Here is a 19,835-nt window from a genome sequence, read left to right as displayed (position 1 = left end):
CCCAGCTTTCCTCCGACGCACACTCCTATGGCCCCGCATCATCCTGCGCAGAGAAGATCCAAGACGTCATCATTCTCCTCCATAAGCAACTCCGTTCCGAGGTCCTCTCCCGCCACAACGACCTCCTCTCACTCTCTCTCCGCCATTCGCTCAGCCGTCTCCAACATCCAGTCCTCCGTCCACAGGGTCAGATCCGAGATCGCTGACCCAACCACCAGATCCGATCCAAAACGATCCAGCTCTCCAACCTACACCTCACCTTTCATTTATGCCAGCCCACCGTCTGCGTACTCCGCTTGTCCAAGAAGCTTCGAGACGTCATGGCCGAGCCCGAGCCTCAGAAGCCAAAACAATATTATCAATCGAAAGCTTCCTAAAATTAGAATCTAAGGCCACCACACAGAACCCGAATCCAAAACCGATTCTCCAGCATCTTTTCCTAAAATGATCTACACATGTTCGTTCCATATCTTGCAAGAATATTTTAGACCAATAACCGACATTATGGGTACTAACGTAACGATAATGCTTCTTGTGCCTTAACTGCTTCTCAGGCTCACTCATGGATATAGCCTCGTTCATCCCCTCAGCTGTCGCTTCAACGTTCCGTGGGTTCATATGAATCGCACCGCTTAAAGACGAATAACACCCGATAAACTCTGACACAACCATGGGTATATTGTAATAAGCAGCATGCTCGTTGATCATGAGAGGGGTGTTGATGTAAACGATCGGCTGATACCCAGGTTTACCGAACTGATTATTGATACGCTTACAACTTTCTTTTAACTCGGCTTGTATTTCATCCAAGTAAATTCCGCCTGACGGGATTTGCAATTTTCACAAGAACCGCACGACCCTGCCACGATGGATGTGTTTTCAACAACTGTTCCATCGCTAGAAGTTTTAAATTGATGGCTTCAAACACGTCCATGTCATCAACTCCAAGAAACACGGTTTTCCCATCAAATTCTCGCTTAAGTTCTTCGACTCGCCACTCTATATCAGCAAGTTTCATAACCGACTCGATTTAACCCATGTGGATTCCAGCTGGCATTATCTTGATCCTAACCGTTCTTCCGTAATAATCCAACCCGATATACCCTCGTTTCGATTGGTACTCCAAACCGAACATCCAAATGCAACACGAAAGAAAATGACGCACGTAATCAAACGTGTGGAAACCGATATGGTCGGAGTTCAGTATGGCTTTGAGGATTTCCTCGAGAACCGGAAGTGTTCGGTAGATCTGAGAAGATGGAAAAGGGCTCTGGAGAAAAAAGCCCATTCTTAGACGGTTAAACTGTCTTCTTAAAAAGGTAGGCAACAGCATTAGATGGTAATCGTGTATCCAGATGAAGTCTTCCTCAAGGTTGATTACTTCAATTACCTTTGGGAAGAATAACTTATTAGCCACAACATAAGCCTCCCACATTGACCGGTCAAACTGATGCAGCGGTAAAACGAAAATGAAGATCGAATCACGTTGATTCAACGAATACCCGAGATGAATTTCCAAACCGTAAAAATCCCACCCAAAGGTCAGGGAAAATGAAGAGAAAAAGTAATTATTATAAAATTCAAGTCTGTCATTTGCAATTACATAACCAGCATATAAATAAAGAGTCTAATACGAAATGGGCCTAAAATGGGCGATGGGCTGAACACAAAACCAAATACAAAAACATAAAAAGTGCTGAAAAAACATAAAAAGGCCCAAAACATTATTTAGGAGGCGTTTTTAGGCTTCGGACAGGGGCCAAACCGCCGTAGGCGGGCAGAGCCGGGCAGAGGTTGCGCACCCAAGGAATCCTGTCGGTTGACGAGGAGCTGAAGCTCGTGTTCGAAGCCGGACAGACGCTACGCACCCAAGCAATGACGGCATTGGAGCGGGGGCTCCAAGGCTTTAATCAAGCGGAGGTCGGTGCGGGGTTGCAGGTCTTTTATAATTCAGGGGAGTTTCGGCCGACGTCTGATGGCTTGATTAATAAGTATAAGAATACATGTATGAAGAGTGTGAGCATGGCGTTGGATATGAAGGCGATTTCGGCGTCGGGAGGTGGGGGGTTTGGGGTTCCCGGGGGGATACAGAGGAGCGAGAAGCCGCAGATTGGGAGTGGAGGTAAGGTGAAGGAGGCGTTGTGGCAGAGGATGGGGAGTTGTATGGACTAGCTGCATTCGGTTGTGGTGGCGGTTTGGCATTTGCAGAGGGTGTTGTCGAAGAAAAGGGATCCGTTTACGCATGTGCTGCTGCTTGATGAGGTCATGCAGGTGAGTTGTGTGTTTCTTTGATGAGTAGATTTTATTAAATACTTGTGGGTAAGCATTAGGCTAGTTAGAATATTGTGTGTCTCAGATGATCATAAGTAGAAGTAGGTTATGGAAATGTGAATCACGTTTACTTTTTTGCTTATTTGGTTTTAGTAAAACAAAAATAACTTTTTAAAAACTTTATTTTGAAGCTTTTTGATTTTCTTTACCAAACATCTTTTGCTTTTCAAAAAACAAATATGAAATAAACAAGTTTTAAAAGCTCACCCAAACACCCCCTAACTCGTTGGAGTTGGTAAGGTTTATTCGCTCATGTGAGGTTTGTGTTTGGTGAGTAATAAGCCTTTTAATATCACCTGACAACTAGTTCTAATTAGCCGTTAAAAATGGCAGTGGTTTAGTTTGGAGACACCTTCGTCTTAAAGAAGATATACAATGTGTTTTCAGAGATTCGTTTTCAACACAAATCGTAACTCGTAAGCGTACTTGTTGGCAAAGTTTAGAGCATGTTTGAGATTGAGTTTGAAAAAGGCTTACTTTCTTTTTCAAAAAACCATTTGAAAAACCAGGATTTGAGACTTTTGAAAAACTGCTTTTTATCTTTTTTAAAAAGTTAAAATATATATATTTTTTTTGTATTTGCCAAACACATTTTAACTTGTTGCTTTTTAAAAACACCAATAAACCAAAAAGCAGTTTTCAAATTCAATCCCAAACATGCTCTTAGTCACCCTATATGTAATATTTAGTTTATATTTGCAATTACAAATTATAACGTAAGATAAATATCAGAGCCCCGCGCTACAAAGAAACTTTTGATTATTTATATATCCTTTTTATCTTTAAATATGTAATTCTCTTGTTTTAGTTCTGATACTGTAACTAACATAACTAATACCAAACTACTTCATGCGAACTCGGTGCGTAACGCTCAGATTAACTAACTAGAGTGCCTTAATGTTCGGAGTTACCAACTGAGGGTACCGTAATGATTGTAACCGACACCAAAGTACCTTTTAGTAGGTATGCAAGAAACCGAAAAAACATAACCAAGACAAATATCGACGGTTTTGCTTTATGTTTGCATGTAACAAAAACCGAACTGAACCGCCTCCTCTATAAGCAACTCCGCTCTGAGGTCCTCTTCCGCCATGAAGACCTCCTCTCACAGCTCTCCTCCGTCAAGGACGCCGACGCCTCTCTCTCCGCCATCCGCTCAGCCGTCTCCACCCTCCAGTCCTCCGTCCACAGGTTCAGATCCGAGATCGCTGACCCCAACCGCCAGATCCGATCCAAAACGATCCAGCTCACCAACCTACACCTCACCCTTCATTTATGCCAGTCCACCGTCCACGTGCTCCGCTTGTCCAAGAAGCTTCGAGACGTCATGGCTGAGCCCGAGCCTCAGAAGCCAAAAGAATATTAACAATCGAACGATTCCTAAAATTAGGATCTAAGGCCACGACCCAGAACCCGAATCCCAAACCGGTTCCCCGGCATCTTTTCCTAAAATGATCTGCACACGTTAGTTCCATATCTTGGAAGAAGCTTTTAGACCAATAACCGACATTATGCGTACTAACGTAACGATAATGCTTCTCGTGCCTTAACTGCTTCTCAAGCTCACTCATGGATATAGCCTCGTTCATCCCCTCAGCTGTCGCTTCAACGTTCCATGGGTTCACACGAATCGCACCGCTTAAAGACGGTAAACACCCGATAAACTCTGACACAACCAACATAATCTTTTTATGCTCGTTTGAATCCGAGCTTGAAACACCCTCACGACACACGATATACTCGTAAGGAGTTAAATTCAAACCATCATGAATCGCTGTCACGACAACGCATTCGGCTATACTGTAATAAGCAACACGCTCGTTGATCCCTAGAGGGGTGTCGATGTAAACGATCGGCTGATACCTAGGTTTACAGAAATGATTATTGATACGCTTACAGCTTTCTTGTATCTCGGCTTGTATTTCATCCAAGTAAATTCCGCCTTTACCCCTGACGGGATTTGCAATTTTCACAAGAACCGCACGACCCTGCCACGATGGATGCGTTTTCAACAACTGTTCCGTCGCAAGAAGTTTTAAATTGATGGCTTTAAACACGTCCATGTCATCAACTCCAAGAAACACGGTTTTCCCATCAAATTCTCGCTTAAGTTCCTCGACTCGCCACTCTATATCAACAAGTTTCATAACCGACTCGATTTGACCCATGTGGATTCCAAATGGCATTATCTTGATCCCAACCGTTCTTCCGTAATAATCTAACCCAATATACCCCCGTTTCGATTGGTACTCCAAACCGTACATCCGATTACAACACGAAAGAAAATGACGCGCGTAATCAAACGTGTGGAAACCGATAAGCTCAGAGTTTAGTAGCGCTTTGAGGATTTCCTCGCGAACCGAAAGTGTTCGATAGATCTCGAAAGATTAAAAGGGGCTGTGGAGAAAAAAGCCCATTCTTAGACGGTTAAACCGTCTTCTTAAAAAGGTAGGCAACACCATTAGATGGTATTCGTGTATCCAGACGAAGTCGTCCTCAGGATTCATTACTTCAATAACCTTTTGGGAGAACAACTTATTAACTGCAACATAAGCCTCCCCCATTGACAGGACAAACTGATGCGGTGGTAAAACGAAAATGAAGATCGAATCACGTTGATTCAACGAATACCCAAGATGAACTTCCAAACCCTAAAAATCCCACCCAAAGGTCAGGCAAAATGAAGAGAAAAAGTAGTTATTATAAAATTAAAGTCTATCTTTTGCAATTACATAATCAGTATATAAATAAAGAGTCTAATACGAAACGGGCCTAAAATGGGCCATGGGCTGAACGCAAACCCAAATACAAAAACTTAAAAAGTGCTGAAAAAACATAAAAAGGCCCAAAACTTTATTTAGTTGGCGCTTTTGGGCTTCGGAAAGGGGCCAAGCCGCCGTAGGCCGGCGGAGCCAGGCAGAGGGTGCGCACCCAAGGAATCATGTCGGTTGACTAGGAGATGAAGCTCGTGTTCGAAGCCGGGCAGAGGCTGCGCACCCAAGGAATGACGGCCTTGGAGCGGGGGCTCTAGGGCTTTAATCAGGCCGAGGTCGGTACGGGGTTGCAGGTCTTTTATAATTTAGGGGAGTTGCGGCCGACGGTTGATGGCTTGATTAATATGTATAAGAAAACATGTGTGAAGAGCGTGTGCGTGGCGTTGGATATGAAGGCGATTTCGGCTTCGGGGATGGGGGGTTTAGGATCCCGGGGGATACAGAGGAGCGGGACATCGCAGATTGGGATTGGAGGTAAGGCGAAAGAGGAGTTGTGGCAGAGGATGTGGAGTTGTATGGACAGCTGCATTCGGTTGTGGTGGCGGTTTGGCATTTGCAGAGGGTGTTGTCGAAGAAAAGGAATCTGTATACGCTTGTGCTGATGCTTGACGAGGTCATGCAGGTGAGTTGTTTGTTTCTTTGATGAGTAGATCTTATTAAATACTTGTAGGTAAGCATTTGTCTAGTTAGAAGATTGTGTGTCTTAGATGAACATATGTAGAAGTAGGTTATGGAAATGCGAATCAGTTTTACTTTTTTGCTTATTTGCTTTTTGTAACACAAAAATAACTTTTGAAAAGCTTTATTTTGAAGCTTTTTGATTTGCTTTACCAAACATCTTTTACTTTTCAAAGAACAAATATGAAATAAACAAGTTTTAAAAGCTCACCCAAACATTCCCTAACTCGTTGGAGGTGGTAAGGTTTATTTGCTCATGTGAGGTTTGTGTTTGGGGAGTAATAATCCGTTTAATATCACCTGACAACTAGTTCTAGTTAGCCATTAAAATGGTAGTTGTTTAGTTTGGAGACACCTTCGTCTTAAAACATATATACAATGTGTTTCCAGAGATTCGTTTTCAACACAAATCGTAAATCGTAAGCGTACTTGTTGGCAAAGTTTAGAGCATGTTTGGGATTGAGTTTGAAAAAGGCTTACTGACTTTTTCAAAAAACCATTTGAAAAACCAGGATCTGAGTCTTTTGAAAAACTGCTTTTTAACTTTTTCAAAAAGTTAAAATATATATTTTAACTTGTTGCTTTTTAAAAACACCAATAAACCAATAAGCATTTTTCAAATTCAATCCCAAACATGCTCTTAGTCACCCTATATGTAATATTTACTTTATATTTTATTTTTTTTTGCAATTACTTTTGGCGAAATGCATAATAGTCTACTAGTTAACCATTAACAAAATTATTTATAGTATTTTATGCCAACATTCTTTTTGGCCTAAAATTTTCTATCTCAAATGGCAAAAACGGAAACAGAAAAAATCAAAACTGTCAAATAATCTAAAAACCGAAGTCTTGATTTTTAGTTTGTTTTTAGTTTAAAATCGCACCAAACCGCAGTTATACCATTAAATACTTTATTTTGTTTCCACACAGGCGGTAAACACATTCCCGTCGGTAGCTAGTAGCTACCATTTCCTTGTCTTTTTATCAATAATTTCTCTCCGGCAACAACAATAGCCGGAGAACCAAGCAAGCAACAATGTCATCGTCTCCGGCAGTCAAATGCACCTCCCTCCAACGCCTCCCCACCTTCAAACCCACCACAACCACAAGCAGCAGCAGCAACATCCTCCAAGAGTCCTTCTCCTCCGACCCCATCTTCTCTAAATTCCTCTCCCCAGACTTCAACTCCACCTAGTTCTCATCCGACGCACTCTCCTCCGGCACCGCAGCATCCCGCGCAGAGAATATCCAAGATGGCATCCGCCTCCGCCATAAGCAACTCCGCTCCGAGGTCTTCTCCCGCCACAACGACCTCCTCCCACATCTCTCCTCCGTAAAGGACGTCGACGCCTCTCTCTCCGCCATCCGCTCAGCCGTCTCCACCCTCCAGTCCTCCGTCCACAGGGTCAGATCCGAGATCGCTGACCCCAACCAAAAAATCCGATCCAAAACGATCCAGCTCTCCAACCTACACCTCACCCTGCATTTATGCCAGTCCACCGTCTGCGTGCCTTAATGTTCGGAGTTACCAACTGAGGGTACCGTAATGAATGTAACCGACACCAAAGTACCATTTAGTAGGTATGCAAGAAACCGAAAACTTCAAACTGAAAAAACCAAACCAAGACAAATACCGACGATTTTGCTTTATATTTGCATGTAACAATAACCGAACTGAACCGAATTTGTAGATTTTTATTTTTTGTTTTTTATTTTAAATTATTTAAAAAAATTTAATAAATATATACTCAAATACTTTTGGCAAAATGCAATAGTTAACCATTAACAAAATTATTTATAGTATTTTATGCCAACTTTCTTTTTGACCTAAAATTTTCTATCTCAAATGGCAAAAACCGAAACCGAAAAAATCAAAACTGAACGGTTTAAATAATCTAAAAATCAAAGTTTTGATTTTTAGTTTGATTTTAGTTTAAAATCGCACCAAACCTCAGCAATACCATTAAATACTTTATTTTGTTTCCACACAGGCAGTAAAGTAAACATATTCCCGTCGGTAGCTAGTAGCTACAATTTCCTTGTCTTTTTATCAATAATTTCTCTCCGGCAACAACAATAGCCGGAGAACCAAGCAAGCAACAATGTCATCGTCTCCGGCGGTCCAACGCACCTCCGTCCAACGCCTCCCATCTTCAAACCCACAACAACAAAAAGCGGCAGCAGCAGCAGCCTCCTGGAGTCCTTCTCCTCCGACCCCATCTTCTCTAAATTCCTCTCCCCAGATTTCAACTCCACCTAGTTCTCCTCTGACGCACTCTCCTCCGGCACCGCAGCATCCCACGCAGAGAAGATTCAAGACAGCATCTGCCTCCTCCATAAGCAACTCCGCTCCGAGGTCCCCTCCCGCCACGATGACCTCCTCTCACAGCTCTCCTCCGTCAAGGACGCCGACACCTCTCTCTCCACCATCCGCTCAACCGTCTCCAACCTCCGGTCCTCCGTCCACAGGGTCAGTTCCAAGATCGCTGACCCCAACCGCCAGATCTGGTCCAAAACAATCCAGCTCTCCAACCTACACCTCACCCTTCATTTATGCCAGTCCACCGTCCGCGTGCTCCGCTTGTCCAAAATGCTTCGTGACGTCATGGCCGAGCCCGAGCCTCAGAAGCCGAAACAATATTATCAATCGAAAGCTTACTAAAATTAGGATCTAAGGACACGGCTTGGAACCCGAATCCCAAACCGATTCCCCAGTATATTTTCCTAAAATGATCTGCATACGTTCGTTCCATATCTTGCAAGAAGCTTTTAGACCAATAACCGACATTATGCGTACTAACGTAACGATAATGCTTCTCATGCCTTAACTGCTTCTCAGGCTCACTCATGGATATAGCCTCATTCATCCCCTCAGCTGTCGCTTCAACGTTCCATGGGTTCACACGAATCGCACCGCTTAAAGACGGCGAACACCCGATAAACTCCGACACAACCAACATACTCTTTTTAGGTTCGTTTGAATCCGAGCCTGAAACACCCTCACGACACACGATATACTCGTAAGGAGTTAAATTCAAACCATCACGAATCGCTTTCACGACAACGCATTCGGCTATACTGTAATAAGCAACACGCTCGTTGATCCCAAGATGGGTGTCGATGTAAACGATCGGTTGATACCCAGGTTTACCGAACTGATTATTGATACGCTTACAGCTTTCTTGTATCTCGTCTTTTATTTCGTCCAAGTAAATTCCACCTTTACCCCTGACGGGATTTTCAATTTGCAAAAGAACCGCACGACCCTGCCATGATGGATGCGTTTTCAACAACTGTTCAATCGCTAGAAGTTTTAAATTGATGGCTTTAAACATGTCCATGTCATCAACTCCAAGAAACACGGTTTTCCCATCAAATTCTCGCGTAAGTTCCTCGACTCGCCACGCTATATCAGCAAGTTTCATAACCGACTCGATTTGACCCATGTGGATTCCAACTGGCATTATCTTGATCCCAACCTTTCTTCCGTAATAATCCATCCCGATATACCCTCATTTCGATTACCGAACATCCGACTGTAGCACGAAAGAAAATGACGCGCGTAATCGAACGTGTGGAAAGCGATAAGCTCAGAGTTTAGTAGCGCTTTGAGGATTTCCTCGCGAACCGAAAGTGTTCGATAGATCTCGAAAGATTAAAAGGGGCTTTGGAGAAAAAAGCCCATTCTTAGACGGTTAAACCGTCTTCTTAAAAAGGTAGGCAACACCATTAGATGGTATTCGTGTATCCAGACGAAGTCGTCCTCAGGATTCATTACTTCAATAACCTTTTGGGAGAACAACTTATTAACTGCAACATAAGCCTCCCCCATTGACAGGGCAAACTGATGCGGTGGTAAAACGAAAATGAAGATCGAATCACGTTGATTCAACGAATACCCAAGATGAACTTCCAAACCCTAAAAATCCCACCCAAAGGTCAGGCAAAATGAAGAGAAAAAGTAGTTATTATAAAATTAAAGTCTATCTTTTGCAATTACATAATCAGTATATAAATAAAGAGTCTAATACGAAACGGGCCTAAAATGGGCCATGGGCTGAACGCAAACCCAAATACAAAAACATAAAAAGTGCTGAAAAAACATAAAAAGGCCCAAAACATTATTTAGTTGGCGTTTTTGGGCTTCGGAAAGGGGACAAGCCGCCGTAGGCCGGCGGAGCCAGGCAGAGGGTGCGCACCCAAGGAATCATGTCGGTTGACTAGGAGATGAAGCTCGTGTTCGAAGCCGGGCAGAGGCTGCGCACCCAAGGAATGACGGCCTTGGAGCGGGGGCTCTAGGGCTTTAATCAGGCCGAGGTCGGTACGGGGTTGCAGGTCTTTTATAATTTAGGGGAGTTGCGGCCGACGGTGATGGCTTGATTAATATGTATAAGAAAACATGTGTGAAGAGCGTGTGCGTGGCGTTGGATATGAAGGCGATTTCGGCGTCGGTGATGGGGGGTTTAGGATCCCGGGGGATACAGAGGAGCGGGACATCGCAGATTGGGAGTGGAGGTAAGGCGAAGGAGGAGTTGTGGCAGAGGATGTGGAGTTGTATGGACAGCTGCATTCGGTTGTGGTGGCGGTTTGGCATTTGCAGAGGGTGTTGTCGAAGAAAAGGAATCTGTATACGCTTGTGCTGATGCTTGACGAGGTCATGCAGGTGAGTTGTTTGTTTCTTTGATGAGTAGATCTTATTAAATACTTGTAGGTAAGCATTTGTCTAGTTAGAAGATTGTGTGTCTTAGATGAACATATGTAGAAGTAGGTTATGGAAATGCGAATCAGTTTTACTTTTTTGCTTATTTGCTTTTTGTAACACAAAAATAACTTTTGAAAAGCTTTATTTTGAAGCTTTTTGATTTGCTTTACCAAACATCTTTTACTTTTCAAAGAACAAATATGAAATAAACAAGTTTTAAAAGCTCACCCAAACATTCCCTAACTCGTTGGAGGTGGTAAGGTTTATTTGCTCATGTGAGGTTTTTGTTTGGGGAGTAATAATCCGTTTAATATCACCTGACAACTAGTTCTAGTTAGCCATTGAAATGGTAGTTGTTTAGTTTGGAGACACCTTCGTCTTAAAACATATATACAATGTGTTTCCAGAGATTCGTTTTCAACACAAATCGTAAATCGTAAGCGTACTTGTTGGCAAAGTTTAGAGCATGTTTGGGATTGAGTTTGAAAAAGGCTTACTGACTTTTTCAAAAAACCATTTGAAAAACCAGGATCTGAGTCTTTTGAAAAACTGCTTTTTAACTTTTTCAAAAAGTTAAAATATATATTTTAACTTGTTGCTTTTTAAAAACACCAATAAACCAATAAGCATTTTTCAAATTCAATCCCAAACACGGTTTTCCCATCAAATTGATGGGAAAATTGATGGCTTTAAACATGTCCATGTCATCAACTCCAAGAAACACGGTTTTCCCATCAAATTCTCGCGTAAGTTCCTCGACTCGCCACGCTATATCAGCAAGTTTCATAACCGACTCGATTTGACCCATGTGGATTCCAACTGGCATTATCTTGATCCCAACCATTCTTCCGTAATAATCCATCCCGATATACCCTCATTTGGATTACCGAACATCCGACTGTAGCACGAAAGAAAATGACGCGCGTAATCGAACGTGTGGAAAGCGATAAGCTCAGAGTTTAGTAGCGCTTTGAGGATTTCCTCGCGAACCGAAAGTGTTCGATAGATCTCGAAAGATTAAAAGGGGCTGTGGAGAAAAAAGCCCATTCTTAGACGGTTAAACCGTCTTCTTAAAAAGGTAGGCAACACCATTAGATGGTATTCGTGTATCCAGACGAAGTCGTCCTCAGGATTCATTACTTCAATAACCTTTTGGGAGAACAACTTATTAACTGCAACATAAGCCTCCCCCATTACAGGACAAACTGATGCGGTGGTAAAACAAAAATGAAGATCGAATTACGTTGATTCAATGAATACCCGAGATGAACTTCCGGACCCTAAAAATCCCACCCATAGGTCAGGGAAAATGAAGAGAAAACGTAATTATTATAAAATTCAAGTCTGGCTTTTGCAATTACATAACCAGCATATAAATAAAGAGTCTAATACGAAATGGGCCTAAAATGGGCCATGGGACTAACACAAACCCAAAAACAAAAACATAAAAAGTGCTGAAAAAACATAAAAAGGCCCAAAAACTTTATTTAGGAGGCGTTCTTGGGCTTCGGACAGAGGCCAAACCGCCATATGTGAGTCGAGGCGGAATCCTGTCGGTTAACAAGGAGCTGAAGCTCATGTTGGAAGACGGGCAGAGGTTGCGCTCCCAAGGAATGACGGCCCTGGAGCGTGGGCTCCAAGGCATTAATCAGGCCGAGGTCGGTGCGGGGTTGCAGTTCTTTTATTATTTAGGGAAGTTGCGGCCGATGGTTGATGGCTTGATTAATAAGTATAAGAATACAGGTGTGAAGAGCGTTAACGTGGCGTTGGATATGAAGGTGATTTCGGCATCGGGGGGGTGGGGGGCTTGGGGTCCCGTGGGGATACAGAGGAGCGGGACGCCGCAGATTGGGAGTGGAGGTAAGGAGAAGGAGGCATTGTGGCAGAGGATTGGGAGTTGTATGGACCAGCTGCATTCGGTTGTGGTAGCGGTTTGGCATTTGCAGAGGGTGTTGTCGAGGAAAATGGATCCGCTTAAGCATGTGATGTTGCTTGATGAGGTCATGCAGGTGAGTTGTTTGTTTCTTTGATGAGTAGATCTTATTAAATTCTTGTAGCTAAACATTAGGCTAGTTAGAAGATTGTGTGTCTCAGATGATCATAAGTAGAAGTAGGTTATGGAAAGCGAATCACTTTTACTTTTTTGCTTATTTGCTTTTTGTAAAAGAAAAATAACTTTTGAAAAGCTTTATTTTGAAGCTTTTTCTTTGCTTTACCAAACATCTTTTGCTTTTCAGAAAACAAATATGAAATAAACAAGTTTTAAAAGCTCACTCAAACACCCGCTAACTCGTTGGAGGTGGTAAGGTTTATTCGCTCATGTGAGGTTTGTGTTTGGGGAGTAATAAGCCTTTTAATATCACCAGACAACTAGTTCTAGTTAGCTGTAAAAAATGGTAGTGGTTTAGTTTGGAGACACCTTCGTCTTAAAGCAGATAAACAATGTGTTTCCAGAGATTCGTTTTCTACACAAATCGTAACTCGTAAGCGTACTTGTTGGCAAAGTTTAGAGCCTGTTTGGGATTGAGTTTGAAAAATGCTTACTGACTTTTTCAAAAAACCATTTGAAAACCCAGGATTTGAGGCTTTTGAAAACTGTTTTTTAACTTTTTCAAAAAGTTAAAATATATATTTTTTTTGTGTTTGCGAAACACATTTTAACTTGTTGCTTTTTAAAAACACCAATAAACCAATAAGCATCTTTCAAATTCAATCCCAAACATGCTCTTAGTCACCCTATATGTAATATTTATTTTATATTTCATTTTTTTTCAATTACAAATTATAACGTAGAATAAATATTAGAGCCCCGCGCGACAAAGGTACTTTTGATTATTTATACGCCCCTTTTATCTTTAAATATGTAATTCTCTTGTTTTAGTTAGTATACTGTAAATAACATAACAAATACCAAACTACTTCGAGTCAACTCGGTGCGTGACGCTCGGTTTTTCTAACTAGAGTGCCTTAATGTTTAGAGTTACCAACTAAGGGTACCGTAATGAATGTAACCGACCACAAAGTACCATTTAGTAGGTATGCAAGAAACCGAAAACTTCAAACCAAAAAAACCAAACCAAGACAAATACCGACGGTTTTGCTTTATGTTTCCATGTAACAAAAACCGAACCGAACCGAATTTGTAGATTTTTATTTTTTGCTTTTTATTTAAATAATTTAAAAAAATTTAATAAATATGTACTCAAATACTTTTGGCGAAATGCATAATAGTCTACTAGTTAACCATTAACAAAATTATTTATAGTATTTTATGCCAACTTTCTTTTTGGCCTAAAATTTTCTATATCAAATGGCAAAAATCGAAACCGAAAAAATTAAAACTGAACGGTTTAAAAATCTAAAAAACGAAGTTTTGATTTTTAGTTTGTTTTTAGTTTAAAATCGCACCAAACCGCAGCAATACCATTAAATACTTTATTTTGTTTCCACACAGGCAGTAAAGTAAACACATTCCCGTCGGTAGCTAGTAGCTACCATTTCCTTGTCTTTTTATCAATAATTTCTCTCCGGCAACAACAATAGCCGGAGAACCAAGCAAGCAACAATTTCATCGTCTCCGGCGGTCCAACGCACCTCCGTCCAACGCCTCCCCACCTTCAAACCCACCACAACCACAAGCAGCAGGAGCAGCAGCCTCCTAGAGTCCTTCTCCTCCGACCCCATCTTCTCTAAATTCCTCTCCCCAGACTTAAAGTCCACTAAGTTCTCCTCCGGCACCGCAGCATCCCGCGCAGAGAAGATCCAAGATGCAATTACAAATTATAACGTAAGATAAGTATCAGAACCCCGCGCTACAAAGGTACTTTTGATTATTTATATGTTCTGTTTATCTTTAAATATGTAATTCTCTTGTTTTAGTTCTGATACTGTAACTAACATAACTAATACCAAACTACTTCATGCCAACTCGGTGCGTAACGCTTGGATTTACTAACTAGAGTGCCTTAATGTTCAACTGAGGGTACCGTAATGAATGTAACCAACAACAAAGTAGCATTTAGCAGGTATGCAAGAAACCAAAAACTTCAAACCGAAAAAATCAAACCAAGAAAAATACCGACGGTTTTGCTTTATGTTTGCATGTAACAAAAACCGAACCGTACCGAATTTGTAGATTTTTATTATTTGTTTTTTATTTTAAATAATTTAAAAATATTTAATAAATATATACTCAATTACTTTTGGTGAAATTCATAATAGTCTACTAGTTAACCATTAACTAAATTATTTATAGTATTTTATGCCAACTTTCTTTTTGGCCTAAAATTTTCTATCTCAAATGGCAAAAACCGAAACCGAAAAATCAAAACTGAACGGTTTAGATAATCTAAAAACCGAAGTTTTGATTTTAGTTTGTTTTTAGTTCAAAATCACACCAAACCGCAACAATACCATTAAATACTTTATTTTGTTTCCACACAAGCAGTAAAGTAAACACATTCCCGTCAGTAACTAGTAGCTACCATTTCCTTGTCTTTTTATTAATAATTTCTCTCCGGCAACAACAATAGCCGGAGAACCAAGCAAGCAACAATGTCATCGTCTCTGGCGGTCCAACGCACCTCTGTCCAATGCCTCCCCACCTTCAAACCCACCACAGCAGCAGCAGCAGCCTCCTAGAGTCCTTCTCCTCCGACCCCATCTTCTCTAAATTCCTCTCCCCAGACTTCAACTCCACCCAGTTCTCCTCCGGCACCGCAGTATCCCGCGCAAAGAAGATCCATGACGGAATCCGCCTCCTCCATAAGCAACTCAGCTCTGAGGTCCTCTCCCACCACGACAACCTCCTGTCGCAACTCTCCTCCGTCAAGGACGCCGATGCCTCTCTCTCCGCCATCCGCTCAGCCGTCTCCACCCTCCAGTCCTCCGTCCAGAGGGTCAGATCCGAGATCGCTGACCCCAACCACCAAATCCGATCCAAAACGATCCAGCTCTCCAACCTACACCTCACCCTTCATTTATGACAGTCCACCGTCCGCGTGCTCCGCTTGTCCAAGAAGCTTCGAGACGTCATGGCCGAGCACGGGCCTCAGAAGCCGAAACAATATTATCAATCGAAAGCTTCCTAAAATTAGGATCTAAGGCCACGACCCGGAACCCAAATCCCAAACCGATTCCCCAGCATCTTTTCCTAAAATGATCTGCACACATTCGTTCCATATCTTGCAAGAAGCTTTTAGACCAATAACCGGCATTATGCGTACTAACGTAACGATAATGCTTCTCATGCCTTAACTGCTTCTCAGGCTCACTCATGGATATAGCCTAGTTCATCCCCTTAGCTGTCGCTTCAACGTTCCATGGGTTCACACGAATCGCACCGCTTAAATACGGTGAAAACCCGATAAACTCTGACACAACCAACATACTTTTTTTAGGCTCGTTTAAATCCGAGCCTGAAACACCCTCACAGCACACGATATACTCGTAAGGAGTTAAATTCAAACCATCACGAACCGTTTTCACGACAACGCATTCGGCTATACTGTAATAAGCAACACGCTCGTTGATCCCGAGAGGGGTGTCGAAGTAAACGATCGGCTGATACCCAGGTTTACCAACATAGTTGATGGTGCAGCATGGATGTTTGATCTTGAAAAATTGATCAAGTCTTTCAAGATTTATCCTGATGATTTTAATGAATCATTTTATAAGACCAGTGTAATTGAAGAGACAAATCAGAAAAAATTAGATTTGGAAAAGTTATGGAACAAGGTTGCTAGTAAAGAAAGTGAATATACTTTCATAAAGGATTCCTCAAGTGCAAATGTTGAACAAGTTCAAGATAATGATCAAGAACAAAATCAGAATCCAGAAGAAGATCAAGCAAATGATGATCAAGACAATCAAGTAGTGCAAGATGATCAAGTTCTAAATGGAAAAGATCCAAGCAACCAAAACAGTGAAGAGGAAGCTACCAGAAGAGCTAGATATGAAGATTTGTTTGAAAGACTAATTATGGGCAACAATGATGCATCTACCTCACAACAGAATAATCAAGAAGCATCAGAGTCTAAAACTACAACAACGTATTTGTTCAATGATGAACCTGATCTCAATGATACAAATTTGGACTCTACTATATCTACTGATATGATAGTTCCATCCTCTTATGTTGAAAAGAATCATCCCTCTAAAAAAATCATTGGGTATATAAATGAAGGAGTTACAAGAAGTCATTCTGAATCTGCAAACATTTGTTTGTACTCCTGCTTTCTAGCCCAAATTGAACCTAAGATGATTGTTCAAGCATTGAAAGATAACAGTTGGGTAGAGGCTATGCAGATAGGCCAAGAAACATATATGCAGTTGGAACCAAATGGTTTTTTAGGAATAAAAGGGATGAAAGAGGCATTGTGATTAAGAACAAAGCTATACTTGTTGCATTGGGATGCCTACAAGAAGAAGGGATTGACTTTGAGGAATTCTTTGCACCAGTTGCAAGACTTGAAGTAATAAGAATTTTCTTAGCTTATGCTGCCTCAATGAATATAAGGGTATTCCAACTTGATGTCAAATCTGCATTCCTTAATGGAAAAATAGAAGAGGGGGTGTATGTATCTCAACCACCAGGTTTTGAGGACCCTGTGTATCCTAACAAGGTGTATAAGTTAAACAAAGCCTAGTATGGACTGCATCAAGCTCCAAGAGCTTGGTATGATGAGTTATCAAATCATCTACTTGAAAATGGTTTCCAAAGGGGAGCTATTGACAAGACCCTCTTTTACACAAAAAAAAAAAGGAAGAGATTTGCTCTTGTTGCAAGTTTATGTGGATGACATTAAATTTGGGTCAACCAATGAACAGATGTATATAGAGTTTGAAAAGGTAATGAAATCCAAATACAGTTTTAGCTCAATGGGAGAAATGAACTTCTTCCTTGGATTGTAAGTTCAACAAAAGGCTGATGGGATATTCATATACTAGTCTAAGTATGCACAGGACATACTAGACAAATTCAAGTGCAATGATCTTAAAACTGCATCAGCTCCTATGGATTCAAAAGAAAAGATGACAGCAGATAAAAAGGGGGAGCCAGTGGATGAACATGAACAAAGAGAAAAAATTGAATCTCTGATGTATCTGACAGCTTCAAGGCTAGATATCATGTTTGCTTTGTGTGTCTGTGCAAGATTTCAATCAAGTCCTAAAGTTTCTCACATGAATGCAGTAAAGAGGATCTTTAGATATTTGAAGGGAATACCAGATCTGGGAATTTGGTACCAAAGAACCAATCCATGGATCTGACTACCTACGCAGATAGTGACTATGATGGGTGCAATATGAGCAGGAAGTCTACATCTGGAGGTTGTCAATTTTTGGGGGACAGATTGGTGTCATGGCATTGCAAGAAGCAGACAACGGTGTCAATCTCAACTGCAGAAGCTGAATATATTGTTGCATCTGTTTGCTGTGCACAAGTCCTCTGGATTTAGAATCAGATGCTGGATTATGGTCTGAATTTCTTGAACACCCCTATTTACATTGATTACACTGATGCATCTTTTATTGTTAAGAATCCTTTACAACATTCTAAGGCTAAGCACATTGAAATCAGACATCATTTTATAAGGGATTATAGTGAAAAAGGTTTAAATGAGGTAAAAAGAGTTGATACAAGTGATAATTTGGCTGACCTATTCACAAAACCACTTGATAGAACCAGGTTCAACTTTCTTCTGAAAGCCCTGGGAATGATCAACTCTAATGAAGTCTGAGTCATGATGTGTGCTTGTTGTGCAAACTGACTATCTTTTTAAAAAAAAATCTCAATGAATGTTGTGTGCCTCTATGTGCTAATTGACTATTTTGATAGAGGATCCGAGTGATTATTGTGTGTTTGAATATGTTACTGTTTGACGATTGTTATGTGCTTAATTGAATCATTGATGCTTAGGTTAAAAAAATACTTGATTATGTTTTAGATATCATGATAAGAGTTTTTGATTTATGTGGTTATCTGCTTATCTGATATTCTGATTATGTTTGTAATCTGATCTGCTACTATTATTAGGACGTGTTCAGACTATGCATTGTGTGATGTCTGATTATTTTTTATAATGTCATGAGTGATCAAGATTTGAATATGTTAATTGTTTTTGTGTCAACATGTGTTTTCAAAATTATATGCTTAAATGAAAATTTTCAACAAAAGCTTTGTTCAAAACCATTTTGATAAAACAGAGCAAGTTGTTTATGGTGTGGAGATATGATAATACTATTCAGTTCAAAGCTTTATAGAAACTTAAAAGGATTTTCAATGAAATGACTCAAAAGAGTTACTTTTGCTTAAAATTATATCGTTTGCTAAAGTCAGAATGACATATACTTGCATATGTTTAGTCCTTTTATCTATTTTTACATCCAAGGATAGCCATTAACCTAAAGTCTGAAAGCATTCGGGGCAATTGTAATTTGTTCTTTCACTTAAAATTATGCCAATGACTCTAACCCAAAAGGACATGTATTTACTTATATGTTTGGTCATGCTGCCTACATGTAGACAAACAGGATAACCATTCACCTGGAAGCTAAGAGTAATTGGGGTGACTGAAATTTTGGGAAATGATAGTACATTGACTACTTAAGCTGATCATATGGATTTAATAGGCTAAAAAGGCTTTTAGCACAGTCATTAGCATGTATGGTTGCTTTCCATGATGTTGTAAAAGCTATGGTGATATAAACATAATGAATATGCTAAACTTAATGTGGAGATACATTGTTGAATATGTATGTTCCAACATACATCTCTCCAAATAATAGGCAAAAAAGTGATTATCCAGTCATACACAATCCCGTTGGTATTTGGTCACCAAAATGAAATACCTATTATCTATAACAAAGAACAGGTATGAAAAATTTGAGAAAATTGTCAAAAAGAAAAATAACTCAACCAAAAGTTGATAAATATTTTAAGTTTTAAATTTTATCAAACAAAGAGGGTTCATACTAGAACTACAGAGATGGGGGCATACAAATAAGTCCTGTCATGTCTCGAATGAAAGGCTTGTAAGTTCGGATGGCATGTAAGTCCAACGTTCAAACTCTATAAGTTTGAAAAGAAAATCCAAAAATATTTAAATAAGTTCTGTAATAAAACAAAATTTTAACCAAATATCAGGGGGTTGAAGTCAAATTGGGGTAATCTGGAGAAAGCCAAATAAGCTTTGAGAAGAGATATGGAGCATCATAGCACAATAAGTGTTATCCATTTATGTCTTATGCTATAAACTGAACCTTAAGCATATCACCAATGCAATGAAAATCATGCTAAGTCTAGACCTGCTGCTAACCTGTCTATTATGTCATAATAATGCTGAGAA

General features: G+C 40.5%; 4 pseudogenes; 1 reads left to right on the top strand and 3 right to left on the bottom strand.

Annotated features, from left to right (window-relative positions):
• Positions 1-318: 318 nt before the first annotated feature.
• LOC143595096 (putative alpha,alpha-trehalose-phosphate synthase [UDP-forming] 7 pseudogene) lies at positions 319-1,614 on the bottom strand (annotated as a pseudogene).
• A 2,042-nt stretch (positions 1,615-3,656) lies between these two features.
• Positions 3,657-4,895, bottom strand: LOC143595095 (putative alpha,alpha-trehalose-phosphate synthase [UDP-forming] 7 pseudogene; annotated as a pseudogene).
• A 1,927-nt stretch (positions 4,896-6,822) lies between these two features.
• LOC143595093 (conserved oligomeric Golgi complex subunit 5 pseudogene) lies at positions 6,823-8,406 on the top strand (annotated as a pseudogene).
• Position 8,407: 1 nt separating this feature from the next.
• LOC143595092 (putative alpha,alpha-trehalose-phosphate synthase [UDP-forming] 7 pseudogene) lies at positions 8,408-11,682 on the bottom strand (annotated as a pseudogene).
• Positions 11,683-19,835: the final 8,153 nt, after the last annotated feature.

This window comes from Bidens hawaiensis, unplaced genomic scaffold, assembly GCF_021521415.1.
Source record: "Bidens hawaiensis isolate Kalapana, Puna unplaced genomic scaffold, B.hawaiensis_p1.1 tig00044657_1, whole genome shotgun sequence".
Lineage (NCBI taxonomy): Eukaryota > Viridiplantae > Streptophyta > Magnoliopsida > Asterales > Asteraceae > Bidens > Bidens hawaiensis.
Note: the sequence above shows the minus strand (reverse complement) of the source record. Positions and strands in the feature narration are given on the sequence as shown.